A 15,000-nucleotide genomic window follows, 5' to 3' on the forward strand; every position below is an offset into this window, starting at 1 on the left:
GCTTCTTTGCTCCAGGCCCATTCCAACCACACAGACAAATCAATTCAAAGATTTGCGTTGCAAACTCTTCACAGGTCAGTGTCTGCCTGCCACATGTCAATAGCCTCTCTCATTGAAATTCCACAGAAGCTCAAATTTGAATTGTTATTTTTCTGTTGTACACAAACAAACCATGACTTTACGTCAGCACTGCTGTCTGTTTTGCTGTCTGGTTTGAGTGGAAGTCTGCTAGCCTCTTTGGTGTCAAAGGGTGGGTCAGGTACTCTTACAGGCTTAATGACCGATGCAAATACAGTCACGCATGTACACACACCCGCGAGGGGGTTGCATAAGCGTGCCGGCAGCGCGCTGTTCTTTCGACAACATTATGCAACCGTCCAGAGCTGAGGGGCCACACACTCCCGTTACTACAGCGACCAGCGGGTGCCGGGAGAGACGGGCTCTCCGCTCCTGACGTCAGGCTGGTGGGGGCGGCCGGGCCACCGGTTCCAACGCTGCTAATGAACTCTGCTCTGTGCCCACGACGCCGGGCACTCTGCTGACGAGCGTGGGCACAACAGCCAGAGAAAGGGGGGGGGGGGGGCGGCACGCCCACTCAACACAGGGTCACCACTTAGGAGCTGACACAGAGCAGCACAGCACAGCACACAGCTCAGGCCTCCGCAGCACCTTGTGCACCACACCACACCACAGCTAAACACTTCACAGCCATCTGAGAGAGTGGGAGTGTTACTTTAGCAGGGCCTTTGTTTATCACATATGCCATCAAACACACATAACATTAGAAAAGTGGTTTAAACAGATTACAGCAATCACAGCTCACCACAGTCCATTTAGGGCAGAGGAGAGAAGGCCACCTGCTGACTGAAACCGTCAACCTTCAACCAGCCTATAACGCTCACCAAGGAACTGTCGTAAGCTGCACTAAAGTATAGGCTGGTCATGGAAACAGATATTCCAACTGCACACACACACATACACACACTTCTGCCTGACACACTGACCTCGATATTTAAGGGGTGGCGCCAGCTCTTTCCTGCACCCCTGACGCGTGCAGTACACAAGAGACCACAGGCCTAAGTGACGCCCGTTCCCCTGGGTAACCCAAAGGCCTTTGGCAGAGAGTCAGCAAGACTGCGAGGCTATATGGCGCAAAGCCCTGAGGAGACGCAGGCCCCACCAACACAGGGCTGCACGCCGCCACCCAGACACACGCAACACCCAGTCCCATCAGCCTCACGCCGGCACACACACACACACACACACACGCACGCACACACACACACACACACACACACACACACACAGACACACACAACCCCCAGTCGCATCAGCCTCACGCCGGCACACACACACACACACACACACACACACACACACACACAGACACACACAACCCCCAGTCGCATCGGCCTCTATCCTGTTCCCCATGCCTCTCGGTCACAACCTCTGCTTGAGGGAACGCGTGTGCACACACACAGAGACTCCAAACACACACACACACACACACACACACACACACACACTCCAAACCCTGAGAATCACCCACTTCCCCTGCAGACACCCATGAGGTTCACCACAGCACCAGCAGTACCATCCTCCACTGCTGAGCCCATCCCACACACTGACTCCTAGATGATGTGTGTCTCCAGTGCTATCTCATTAAAGGCTTCAGCCTTCTAAACAAATCTACATCACTGCAGCATGTGAAACACTTTTACACACACATACTGTACACACTCTCACCGCCTTACAACCACGTATGGTTCACACTTACCCACGTACCACACCAATACCAATCATACACACACATACACACACACACACACACACACCACCAGCCCTAATCACACGGCAGGCAGCCCCCTAATGAATGAATGCCAAAGAGGCGTTAAAATGATATGCACAAAAACGCACAAATATCCACTCATGCATATAGTGTGGGCGTTGACTTGACAGGAAGGACCCTGCTCCTCTAGGAGACCCACTGACGCCTCAGGGTCCCGTGTTGACCACCTCTCTCCTCCCTTCTAGAGAACTTTGTTCATTGTGTGAGTTCCTGCTTTCTCAGCACACACACACACACACACTATATGAGCCTTTAGTCTCCTTCTCTCTACCCCTCTCTGTTTTGGGAGACAGAGGTGTGGGGCTTTTGTTTTGTTGGCCATCCAGGAGTGAGTGCTTGACCACAGGGACCAGGACCACCATTTTCTCTCTCCAGCCTCTCCACTGTTCCCTCCAACACCCTGACAGAAAACAGACTTCCATGAGTCCAGGAGTCTCACAAGAGAGGGGGGGAAAAAACAGCTTTATAAAATGTCAGGAGAGGGAGGGAGTGGAGGAGAGAAGAGAAAACACACCAGAATCAAATCTCTGTGGTCTGGGCGCTGTGCAGGTGCAGAGAGACACACAGACGGGCCTTTGCTTCAGGAGTGTGTGAAAGTCCTCCCGCTCGCTTTCATTCCCTCTCTTCCCCTGGGGCCACCGCTCAACCCCCCCCACCCCCAACACACACACACACACACACACACACACACACCCCTCCTGCTCTGCACCACTCCGCCGCGTCTCTCCCTGAGGCCCTCTTCCTCCAACCTGCTGGCACCAGTGGGTCCTTGTCTTGCTGGAGAACAGGAGTGTTTAGATGGGAGAAGGGTGGGGGCCCACACCTCCAACCTGCCTGCTCCCACCACATCAAGCAGCTGGAGCAGCACCAAGGGAAGCCGGCAGGAAAGGGAGGTTGGCCGCAGGGGAGCGGAGGAGGGGTGCTGGCCATGTAGGAGAGCGAGGGAGAGAGAGAGAGAGCGAGGGAGAGAGAGAGAGAGTGATAGAGAGAGCGAGGGAGAGAGAGAGAGAGAGAGCGAAGGAGAGAGAGAGAGGGAGCACTGGTAACGTTCATCCCTGGCCTGGAAAAAAGGGGCCATTGAGTGCAGCAAGTGAGTATGCTCAGCTGCGGCGGGCTTGGCTCCACACGCTCACATCATCCGAGGGGGTAACCCGAGCCAACAGCCAGCCCTCCGGCCTCCGGCCCCCCCCCCTCCCTACTCTCCTCTCTCACACTTCTCCAGAAAAAACAGGACGTGCCCCCCTGCACCAGCGAATGTCCCCACCCCAAATCCCCAATCCCGAGTGCCCGCGCCTTTACTACTGTTTATTTACCAGAGCCAGGCCCAACTCCCACCTGCACAGCTCCTCTCTCTCTCTCTCACACACACACACACACACACACACCAGGAGAGAGAAGGCTGGGAGTGATTCGGCCCCAGTTCAGAGGGGAGCAGGAATGGGGTGTGGTCCATGCAGCGGAAAGCGCTGGCAGAAATAGGAACATGGCAGTTATGCTTTTCATTTTCTCTGTGTTTTTTTTTTCCCCGGTGTGTTTACGCTGTTGCTCGGCTGAAAGAAGGCTGCCTGCTCGGCTGTTTTTCTGCCTTTGATTTCGCCTTTTGATCCTGCCGTGATCTACATCCTTTTTTACAAACTCCTTTTCGAAAACAGCTTGTCGTGAAACTAACAATAATTGCCTTTACATAAATTGCTGAGCAGTTGAATAACAATGTAATTTCCAAACCTTAAAGTGGGAAATGAACATGTTGACCGAATTAAGACCAAACAGCAGCCATTTGTAATGCTGGTATGCTTGAAAACATCAGTTAGCTTTAGCACAGATATTTTTATTTACCATTTGTATAGCTATAAACCTTCATTCTGCCTTTACATTTAAAAAGATGCCCGACGTCTGATTTAAGATGACCAAAACTAAACTCAACCACAAAGTTCTGTATTTTAAAAGTGGCCCAGAGCTCCTATTACATTAACATTAATATAAATGTAAATTGTAATAACATTACAATTACATTAACAATATCTTGTAAGCCTGTGCCTTTGGCACTATAAACATGATACCCTATTTAGCAGACATGACACACTATTTAGCAGAATCCCTTGTGATCTGCATTCTTTCCTGTCAATTCATCTAAAGTTAATTCTCTTCTTTTGTCCTTTCTTTCTTTTCATTTCTCTCTGCATCACTGTGTTTTTGTCCCACTTTCTGTGTGTGTGTGTGTGTGTGTGTGTGTGTGTGTGTGTGTGTGTGTGTGTGTGTGTGTGCTGAAGAGTGGCTCGGGGCAACGTGCTGGCCCCTGCCGTGACGCACCACCACTCCGTGTGTGTTTTCTCTCTCCCTCCCCTTCCCTCTCAACTCACGTTCTGCTTGTTATTCCGACAGTGGGCCCGGCGCACGCAATGTTTATCAGATCACTTAAACAGCGCACAGGCCCTGGACTGACATGCGGCTCTGTGCCGGGCCGCCTGGCCTGCCTGGCCACCAGCTTGTTTGTTGTACACAGCCCTGGGCTCCCATATCTACACTGCCAGACGGGATCCACTTTGCCCAGTAAAACTCTGGTTAAGGATTCCAGTGTGAGAAGAGGCTCTTTTACCCACAGAGCTGTGTTCTCATGGGCATCTTCCCACAACACACACACACACACACACACACACACACACTCTTAGGCTACTCAAATGCCTTAACCTCTATTCTCATGAACAGTTATACAGGCAGACTGATCAGTTATAAAGGCAGACACAGACTGATCTCGTGACCTAGCACACAAACAGCTGATGACACGCAAGGCAACTTTTGAGCAATGTTGCTGGGCAATGGTCTTCCTGAGTGTTGTTTTCAGGCACATTTTGGGCAACATGTTTTTTTCTGGAGTACTTTAATTATCAGTGTGCAAATTGTCATGATCATCCAATCAGAACACATGGAACCAATTATGTGGTTGCCCAGCAACATTGCTCAAAAAATTTAATCAACGGGAATCATCACCTTAAAGGGAAAATTGTTAAATGGCGCCGACCAGCAAACGACTCAAGGTATTGTCTGTAAATTGGCTAAAAACAAGCTAGTTTAGAGTGCATCGGATTAGTGTTTATTTGCCCCCCAACGAACGTTCGAATTCGTTATAATGCTAAGCATATCCAAAATCCATTTTACACCAGATTTCCACCGGAAAAATCTGTGCATCCAGACGACAGCAATATGAAGCCATGCAACACTAATTGGCCAAGTGTGGACACCGTAGTCATGATTTCTCTGACCAGAACGCCACAGGATGCTGGACTCGCCACCACAGGGGACCAAGTGAAGGTGGTGACATTTAGGTTGTAATGAGGAGCAGTGGGACTGTAAGGGCCCGTAAATGTGTGTGAGAGGCTTTGCTGTGGGCTCCTGATGGCAGATGCTACAGGTCCCTGATGGGCTGTAATGGCTGGTAACACGGCAGTAAAAGCTGTCTGTCTCGAGCTCCGCACGTCCACCAGGAAGTGACCACCTGACCAAACTCTTGTGCTTGCTTGCCCCTGCCTCCTCCATACATGCCCAGTTGCTGCCCATCATCACCTGCTCTGTCTCTCTGTCTGTCCAGCTGTGTCACGAATACACGCAGGCCCAGGGGTCTCTTCAGCAGAACACAGATTAACACAGACTGCACCACGGGAGGGGAGGGGGCTTCAGAGGATGGGGCTGCTGTGTAATGGGATAGCGCACTAGAGGAGACAGTACAAGACAATATGGTCTGACCAGCCAAACAGACCTCAACCACTCTCTGTTCAACACTCACTCAATCTCTCAGACACACACACACACACACACACACACACACACACACACACACACACACACACTCTCTCTCTCTCAGACACACACTCACACAGCCTCACACATGGAGTCAATGTTCACACGCCATCTCTGTGACATGCAAAACAATGTCTCTCCCCCTGGGGAGGGAAACTCTAGATCCCACCGGAGGGGAAAGAGACAGAGCGTACGACAGCATGGGCTACATGAGCACACACACGGAGGGTGACGCCACAGCAACCCTCTCTCACGGACCCCAGTACAGAGGAATGACAGCTCTGTGGTCAGTCTGAACCTTAAGGAGCCACAACCTGTGACGCTTCCCTTGGCCCACAGCCAACGCTGCTGCTCCACCCGTAGAGGTCAAAGGTCAAGCCCACACCCCGGCGGGGTATCCTCTTCCTCTCCTCATTTTGGCGAGCTGCCCTCAGAGCACTCAGAGATGGCACAGCGCCCCCCTGTAGGCTTCCTGTTGGCTCCCACTCCACAGCACATGCCATGCCGCACAGTTAATGCGTCAATCGGAGGATATCCATGACACAGTATCAGCTGCATGTGCACAGCTATGCCAGTTCTCAACCAATGCAGGTTTTTCAAAATGCCCCATTTCAAATGCCCCATCATCAAACTGAACAGCCTGGCGCTAAGCTGTTTATGTGATGCAGGCGCACTTTGGAAACAACCAAAACAAACAGATATTAAAATAGAAGCTACTTAAAACGGCGTGCTTGGCTCTCTGGAATGCTGTGTTGCGTGTGAGTGAGTTTGTGTGTGCGTGCGTCCGTGTTGGTGTTTGGACGCTGGTCACTAGCGGACTGGCCCACATCTGGCCACCGGCAACAAAAGGCAGAACATGAAACAGATGGGAGAGGGAGAGAGAGAGAGAGAGAGGTAAAGGGGGGATGAAAATAGAATGAGTGGAATGAAAAAGAGAGGCCCCAGGACTATACACATATTCATCTGCAGGGCCTTTCAACAACGCCTCATCAACAAAAGCTCGTCACACACAAATACACACATAAACGCGCATGCACACACACACACACACACACAGTCTGTCCGTACACATGTTTATATTTAGGGTGCTGTGGAGTGGGAGGGGTGATGTGACGTGTCATCCTCAACAGAGGAGTAGTTGGAGAGAAAAACAGCAGACCGAGACAGAGCCAATGGGGGCGGGGAGCCCAGAAGAAAGATCTCCTTTCAGATAAGGGACGTCCACTGTCTAGGAACGTGCTGTGTCTGTGTCCTGTCACCACACCCCTCATAGAACATTTGTTTGTGTCTGTGTGACGTGTGCGTATGTGTGTGTGTATGTGTGTGTGTGTGTGTGTGTGTGTGTGTGTGTGTCTGTGCGTGTGTGCGTTTGAGACGTGTGCATGCACGCATGTGTGTGTGACGTGCGTCGCAAAAAACACACAGGGCTGGCCTGGCCACAGGAGCAGGAGACAGGCTTCCTCACGTGTCCTCACTCTCACACGCTCAGGACGGAAACGATCATCAACACTCCACAACACACAGCTAGCCAGAGGGCTAGGAGGGCGAGTAGGAGGGAGGGAGGGAGGGAGGGACAAACAGAACCTTGGCAAGCGCTGCAAAATGAAGGCCCTGCCGCGGCACCCAGCCCAACGTGAGGGAGTCTCACGAGTTTCTTGCCTGCTCCTCCAACAACAACTCATGTCATCCCCTACTGGTTAGAAGTTGGAAGGTAGTGGGACCAACACAAAGGGGGGATAGGATGAGGACAAAAACAAGCATTTCCACGTAGCACTGGAGGGCATGTCAATTAGTTCCATTTGTCTTTCCTTCCCTCCGTCCTTTTTTTTTTTCCAAAACAGAAACAAACCCTCGAGCTACAACGGCATGTCAGATTACAGTCGTGCTCCGCAGACAGAAACAGATGTGTGCCCTGACGAGGAGGAAGGCTCAGGGGCCGCGCTCCATGGCAGGGTCTGTCTCCTAATGAAATGAATGGCTTTGCACGTCTGCACAACTCGAGCTTTCTCTCTCTCTCTCTCTCTCTCTCTCTCTCTCTCTCTCTCTCTCTCTCTCTCTCCCCCACCACACACACACACACACACACACACAGGCAAATTAATAGTTCATGCCTTTCTCCCTCCTTTTTCCCCTCTTCTGTAAAACCACTCCAAAAGTCTTGCTCCTTGACGCTTTGCAGTCATACAACATTCAATCATAGCATTAAAAAACCAAGGGGATAAACGAGAGAAAAACAAAAGTGGGTTAAGCAAAACCACCTGTGCTGCGAGAGAGAGAGAGCGAGGGAGAGAGAGAGGGAGAGAGAGAGAGAGGGAGGGAGAGAGAGAGGGAGAGAGAGAGAGAGGGAGAGGTCTGCTGACTGATTTTAATGGCAAGCCTGTGCTGAAAATCTCTCCGTGTTCAATAAACAGGGCAGCCTGCGGCTCGGCGCTCTGTAAATGATTTAACACCAGCGGATCCACTGAGGGGCCGTAACCCGAGAGCGGGCCGTACGCGCCGTCCCCACACAGCGTCCGCGCCAGCCTGCAGTGCCCGCTGCTCCAGCCTGCCCCACACCGCAGCCAATCAGCCCCCGCATTCTCCCCCTCTCCCCAACCGGCCGCCTCGGCCACTCTGGGCCGAGACAGCGAGCGAGCGAGAGAGCTGTGCCGCTCACGGCCCCTACCTTACAAGGGCAAGCCACTCTGCCACTGAGAGCACAAGCAACCAGCTGACCAGGGGCTCAGACGGGCACTGTGGTTGGCTGCCCCGCCTGAGAGCGTGGGAGAGAGGAGTGCCGGGCGGCTGGGCCACAGGGTGAGGCAACTGGCAGGAGTTTACCTGCAGACTGCAGCTCTGTGAGGCTGAGGGCCTCTCTCTCTCTCTCTCTCTCTCTCTGAGCTGCCGCTGGGACCACATGCTTTCCTTTAACACGCTCTACTACGGCTGACCCCCTTCTCTTTCCTCTCCCCTCCCCTCCGCTCCACTCTCGTCCACTCAGCCTCCTCTCTTCTGGTTACACAACAGCACATTCCAGCATGTGTGTGTATGTGTGTCTGACCTGAATTCGGCACCGTAACTCATAGATTTAGCCACTTTTCTACTGGCAGTAGTGTGCAACCTTTAACCCTAGACATGCCAGCCTTGTTCACCTCCCGCACAGGCCCTCCGTGTGCCTCAGTGGCATGATTTCACAACTTGTTAAAATGTGAGCTAAACTGTCGTTTTTATGGGGTGCGGCATCAGCTGCTTTACGCTCATTAAAAGAAAAGGCAGGAAATAAATGATTAAGTGACTTGCCTAGCGAGTGCATGCAGACTTGGTCCTGCGGCAGCAACACCCCACACAGAGGCTTAGACAATCTCTCGCAGCCTATGTGTCTGTATGGTTAACACACACTCAACTTGTTCATACCACCTCAAACACAGACATAAGCTTTCTGTAGGTCATCAAAGTGAGTGTGGTTTGACACCTGTGAAATTGCACACAGCTCTAGAGTAATGTTTCCACAGCCCTCTGTAAGTGTACGAAGGTTATATTTGGATAATACGAGTGTCTCTTGTTGTGCCTGTCTCTTTAATATCCAACTGAGGCCAGCATGTGTTTCCCGGCAGACAGTCCAGGGTGAGGGGCATGCGGAGTAAAGCAGAGAGAGGAGGAATTCTACACCTCCTCCTGACCTGCACTCTGACCTCTCAGGATGGTCAGCAGGCTTGAGGTTACTGCACTGTCCATTGACCTGGCCTGTGTACACACACACATACACACACAGAAACACACAGAAAAACGCATACACAAACAGAAATACATCTATCTACACACTCACACTCTTGTGATGTACACACACACACACACAAGCGAACACAACCTCACATGCCCTCATGCACGTCTCCATACACACTCACTCATCACGTACACACATACAGAGGTGCCTTGACATGGCACATTGTCTGTGGCCTGCTCTTGAGTCAGGCTGCTGTTGCTGAAGTGTTAGAAGAGGGGGATGAGTCAGCAAGGGTGTGGTCAGAGAGCAGACGTGGCGGAGGTCACACGGCTGCACCCACAGACAGGGCCCATTGTGAGAGCGCAGTGAGTTGTGGCCTAGGAGCAGAGGGTGCAACAGATGGGCCGAGACCTCCACACCTGGATTCTTTCGGGGTTAACCTGTGGTTCAGGAGCAGATGAGGCTGACTGGTACAGAAATGTTTGCACACTGAACTAAGTCACAGTCCTCAATGAACTCTCTCTCTCCTTCTCTTTCTCTATCCCTTTCTCCTTCTTGGGGCACTTTCTTCCCCCCACTATCAAATCAAGAGGACAAAGAGGCCGCTCAAAAGACTATTTTCTTTGTATCCGATGACTTCCTCTACAGTAAAAGACTGTACAAGTGCAAGCCAGGGACCTCATGCTGCTCCTCCACACAGAGTGCGCACACACTGCTCCTCCACCCTCCCCTCTGCTCAGGGGGAGAGAAGTGAGCGAGAGACAGAGGGAGAGAACAGAACAGTAGAGAAAAGAAGAGAAGAGAAGAGAAGGAAATTGAGCGAGAGAGAGGGAGAAAGAGGAAGAGAACACAAGAGAAGAGAAACGAAGAGAAGAGATGGGAAGGGAAGAGAAGGGAAGAGAAGAGAAGGGAAGACAAGAGAAGAGAAGACAAGAAGACAAGAGAAGAGAAGAGAAGAGAAGAGAAAAGAAGAGAAGGGAAGGGAAGAGAAGAGAAGAGAAGAGAAGAGAAGACAAGAGAAGAGAAGAGAAGAGAAAAGAAGGGAAGGGAAGGGAAGAGAAGAGAAGAGAAGAGAAGAGAAGAGAAGAGAAGGGAAGAGAAGGGAAGAGAAGACAAGAGAAGAGAAGAGAAGAGAAAAGAAGAGAAGGGAAGGGAAGAGAAGAGAAGAGAAGAGAAGTGAAGAGAAGAGAAGGGAAGAGAAGGGAAGAGAGAAGTGAGCGAGAGAGGGGGGAGAAGAGAAGGGAAGGCAAGGCCCCTGCAGACAGGCCCCAGCCCAGAACTGAGGAGCAGGACCCACTGAGAGATGGGCTCTTGTCCTCCTCCTCCTCCTCCTCTTCCTTCTCCTCTTTTTCCCCCACCATCTCTTCCTCCCTCCCTTCCCCACGCTGTCCTCAGGTTCCTGCTGACTCAGCTCAGCCAGGCAGGCGAGCGCTTCTCCAGCCAACACCAGACAAAGAGGGCAAAAGGAGCGGGGAGAAAAAAAACAGAAGACAGAAAAAACAGATGTGGTCTCTGAAGAGAGCATTAGACGCGTGAGCGCGAGGAGCCAGGGAAAAGGTGAAGTAACAGCCTGGCCGAAACCGGCCCCTCTGTCGACAAGCTTCGCCCAGACCCAAATAACAGCATTAGGCCCAATCGATCACATTAGTTTGCGCACGCTTCCTCAGGGCCACGTGGAGAGAAAGAAGGCCCCAGTGAGTTAGTTTACACACCGACCTGCAGGGCTCGGCGCGGCTATTTGGCAAGCCAAGCACGTCAACAAAGTTGTCAAAACAAGAGTGCATCGCGCAGAGAGTCAAAGAGTCAAATACCGTACGATTGCTGAAACAAAGCTTATGCAACAGAATTTATTTTCAATGAAGACCACAATAAAAGGGTTATTATATAATAAATTACACTGTTGTTCCAAACATTTGAGTTAACTGCATTCTGCATTCATGAGGAGCTGATGGATGAGAATAAAACTTCGCAAACACTTCGCTGTGGACCAGACATGAGAGCCTTGCGGACCGGGCCATCATAAATTAGGCAGGTGAAAGTATATCAGCCTCTTACCCTGCACCTAACAGCTCATTCATCACAGCCGGGGGCCCACATTCACACACATACGCACATTCACACACATACGCACACACACACACACACACACACACACACACGCACACACACACACACACATACGCACACACACACACACACACACATTGACCCTGACCCACCACCAGCTACAGTGTCTATATTCTTTTTCACACTAGCTCAAGGAGCATACTGGGCAGGCAGAAACTGCACCATCGAAAACAAGGCTGACTGGCAAAACACACACACACACACACACACACACACACACACACACACACACACACACACACACACACACAAACACACACACACACACACACACACACACACACACACACATACACACACACACACAATGTACCAGAAATGTGGTTTTATTATTGTCACATGATTTCTCTATCTATCTTTCTCAAAAAGGCAAAAGTATTTCTACAGACAAAAAAACTCATCTGGCAACACTAGAGTACAATGCGGGCTGAGCTATAAATACAAGTTGCTAATCCCTCGCCAATTGAGGCTAAGCGTGGCGAGTGGAGTGGCCTGGCACAACGTGAGCCAAGATCCCTGCCACGTCTCCTGCCTTCTCGTAAACAGGTGCGCTGGAGGAAAACAAACCCAGTGTGAGATGAAACTGGAAAGAGAAACTACCTGGATGAGTCATGAGACAGGTGAGAGAGATAGAGGAAAGAGAGAGAGAGAGAGAGAGAGAGAGAGAGAGAGAAAGCTTCATGTGAAGTAAAGGAAGGACCTTGCTGCCAGCAATGACGGGCATGGTTTCCTCATTCACACTTGTTCTCCGAAGTGACACATGCAAGCAGAAATGATAGCAAAACTTATGTAAGAGGAACAGAGGGAAGATGATTCAAAGAAAAGGCCTCATCTAGTCACAGACAGGAGGAGCTGAGGTGAGGTGAGGTGATGTGGGGTGCGGCACGAGGAATGCCCTGAGGTAGTGACCGGAGCCTTCCGTGGGCTGGCTGCAGGGAATGTCCAGGGTGAGGAGCGCGTGGCTCAGCTCAGACACATGACCTCCGTACACACACACACGAGACAGCAAACACACACATCCTCTCACAACAGTCTCCCAGCCAGCCCAGCTCCCAGACAAACACAGTAAGGAGGGACAGTGCGTGTGGGTGAAACTCTAAATCAATTAGATGTCAGGTACTTGATAAACAGAAGATGATACACTATACAGGCATGATACACTCCCAAGCCAATTTGTGGTAAACACCGACTGACTCACACACACACACACACACAATCATGTAGATTCCACAGACGGACTCTGAAACAGGTCAGCAGCTTGATAGTATGAACTAACCATTGCCACTCTCAGCATGTGACCAAACAAACAGTGAGTGAGTCACGAGAGACTAAAATAAGAATGGCTCTTCTGGTGCAGCGTCTGGTGTGTGTGAGTAAGAGAGAGACGGAGAGGGTACAGAGGAAGAGACTGCTTGGGAAGTCCTACTGAGATTGAGTTAGATCAAGTCTAGCTATCTGAGAGCATGCCTGTGTAAATTGGTTGAGGTGACCTGGCTGGGGAGAGCTGTTTGTACGACTCTGTGTCCCAGAGAACAGGCAGAATGAAAGAGTCAACAAATCAAACACTCGCACAGCGCCTCATAAACAACAAAAGCGCAGGAGTAAAAAGCACATCTGAGTGCCTCCCCTAAAGGCCGGCTTTTCATTAACACATCTTCAAGTCTCTACCATTTCATTCAAAAAACAAACCGATGCCAATTAGCATGCTCCAACTTGGCATGAGGAGCTGCCACCACCTGAAAACTACAGCTGGCTGTTCAGCCTATAAAAACACAGTGCAATTTGAGGCCACAGGCTAGAACAAGCACAGGGCACCGGGCCTCTCTCTTTTTCACCGGATGAAAAAAAAAACATCAGGAGAGTAAGAAGATATGATATGCCCCCAATATGCTACCAGAGCAGAGCAACAGTTAGTCAGCACAATCAATATAAACCAAGAGAGAGAGAGAGAGAGAGAGAGAGAGAATGTGGTACACAACTTCTGCTTGACGAATTCTTGCAACAGCATAGCAACAAGGGGGGAAAACAGTAATTCTCACTACTGCTTTTCATTCGGAGAAGACATTTCCTTTAACAATTTCATAGTTTTGTAACAATTTGGTCACTACTGAGAGAACTGTTACATGACCAACCTATCGTTACTGTAGGCAGGCAGGGATATTAAACACACAATAAGGTTAGTCTATGTCCACAGGGTATCCGCAGATTTCGTGTCTGCATGTCCTAAATCTGTGGGCAAATTACTGGTGATGTTAGCAAGCAACAGGACGTGCGTGTGACTCAGGTGATTGTGGAATGGCCTTACTGGTAGCCACACCTCGGACATTTCAACGCTAGTCCTTTGCAATAGTTGGACTGTTAGCTTAAGTGCATACGTGTATGGGGAGAGCAGAGCAGGAAGTGTCAGTCTGCCTTGAGCTCTCAGCAGGGCCAAACAGGGATATGCCCTTACATGTCTGAGGCCTTGCTCAAACGTCAATTACTCTTTCACCAGCATGTGACTGGCAAATTCCCAGTGTGACAGCATCTCACTCAACCACATACACACATACACAACACACCCACTGACACACACACACACACACACGCACATGTTACTCCCCAAATACTACATACTACTCACAAACACACCCCGTATGACCAAACACACGCACGCACACTGCTAACAAAGCAGAAGATTAATCACACTGTGTCGCACCACCACTTCTCCATTCCGCTAAGCTGCGTCATTTACTGGTGGAGCTCGCGTTGGCCTTATGAGGGAGAAATTTGTGCTGAGCGTGTGTTCATATGATGTGAAGACTGGCCTTGCTTAGTTGCTCCCCTCAGCAGTCATTCAGCTGGGTACTTCAAACAGGACCCCACCCTCTTCAGTCTAAAGCCTGCTGTGTGACAGTCTAGGTGAGTCTTGCTGTAGCTGGCATGGCAGGCAAAAACAACTGGCTGACTGGTGCTAAAGGTATCACTCCACCACGGCTAGAGTGGCATGCCCCTGGGGCCACAGGAGAGAAAGAGCCTGTGTGTTTGTGTGGTTTGTAAGTGGAGAGACAGAGACACGCGAGAGTGACTGAGGCATGCTGGGATGGGTGTGGAGCGTGCCTGGGTGTTTTTCACTCAGGGGCCTGTCAGAAAGAAGACGTGACACGCGAGCACAGATTCACCCCCCACCTCTGTCACCACAAGATAATCACATTACTGCCAGGGCCCCTAGCACTCCACTGGCCGCCCCGGCCAACTAACAACCCAGAGCTAGGAGGCAGAGACAGGAACGATGGAAATCTAATAGCAAAGTCAAGGCTCTCTTTGGAGATCTGATTACTAGAGCAACCTCCATCCACAGGCACGTGGATGGGGGGATTACACACACACACACACACACACACACACACACACACACACACACACACACACACCGTACGGGTGCCCTATATGTGGAGCCACACAGCACAGCTGATGCTTTGTTCACCGATACACATATTGATAGAGAGACAACACAAGGAGACAGAGGACAAACAGACACACACAC

General features: G+C 50.7%; 1 protein-coding gene across 2 annotated transcripts in view; it reads right to left on the bottom strand.

Annotated features, from left to right (window-relative positions):
* Positions 1 to 15,000, bottom strand: part of mxd4 (MAX dimerization protein 4) — a 28,126-nt gene that overhangs the window by 7,667 nt on the left and 5,459 nt on the right. The window lies entirely within an intron of this gene.

Source organism: Alosa sapidissima, chromosome 1 (genome assembly GCF_018492685.1).
Source record: "Alosa sapidissima isolate fAloSap1 chromosome 1, fAloSap1.pri, whole genome shotgun sequence".
Taxonomy (NCBI): Eukaryota; Metazoa; Chordata; class Actinopteri; order Clupeiformes; family Clupeidae; genus Alosa; species Alosa sapidissima.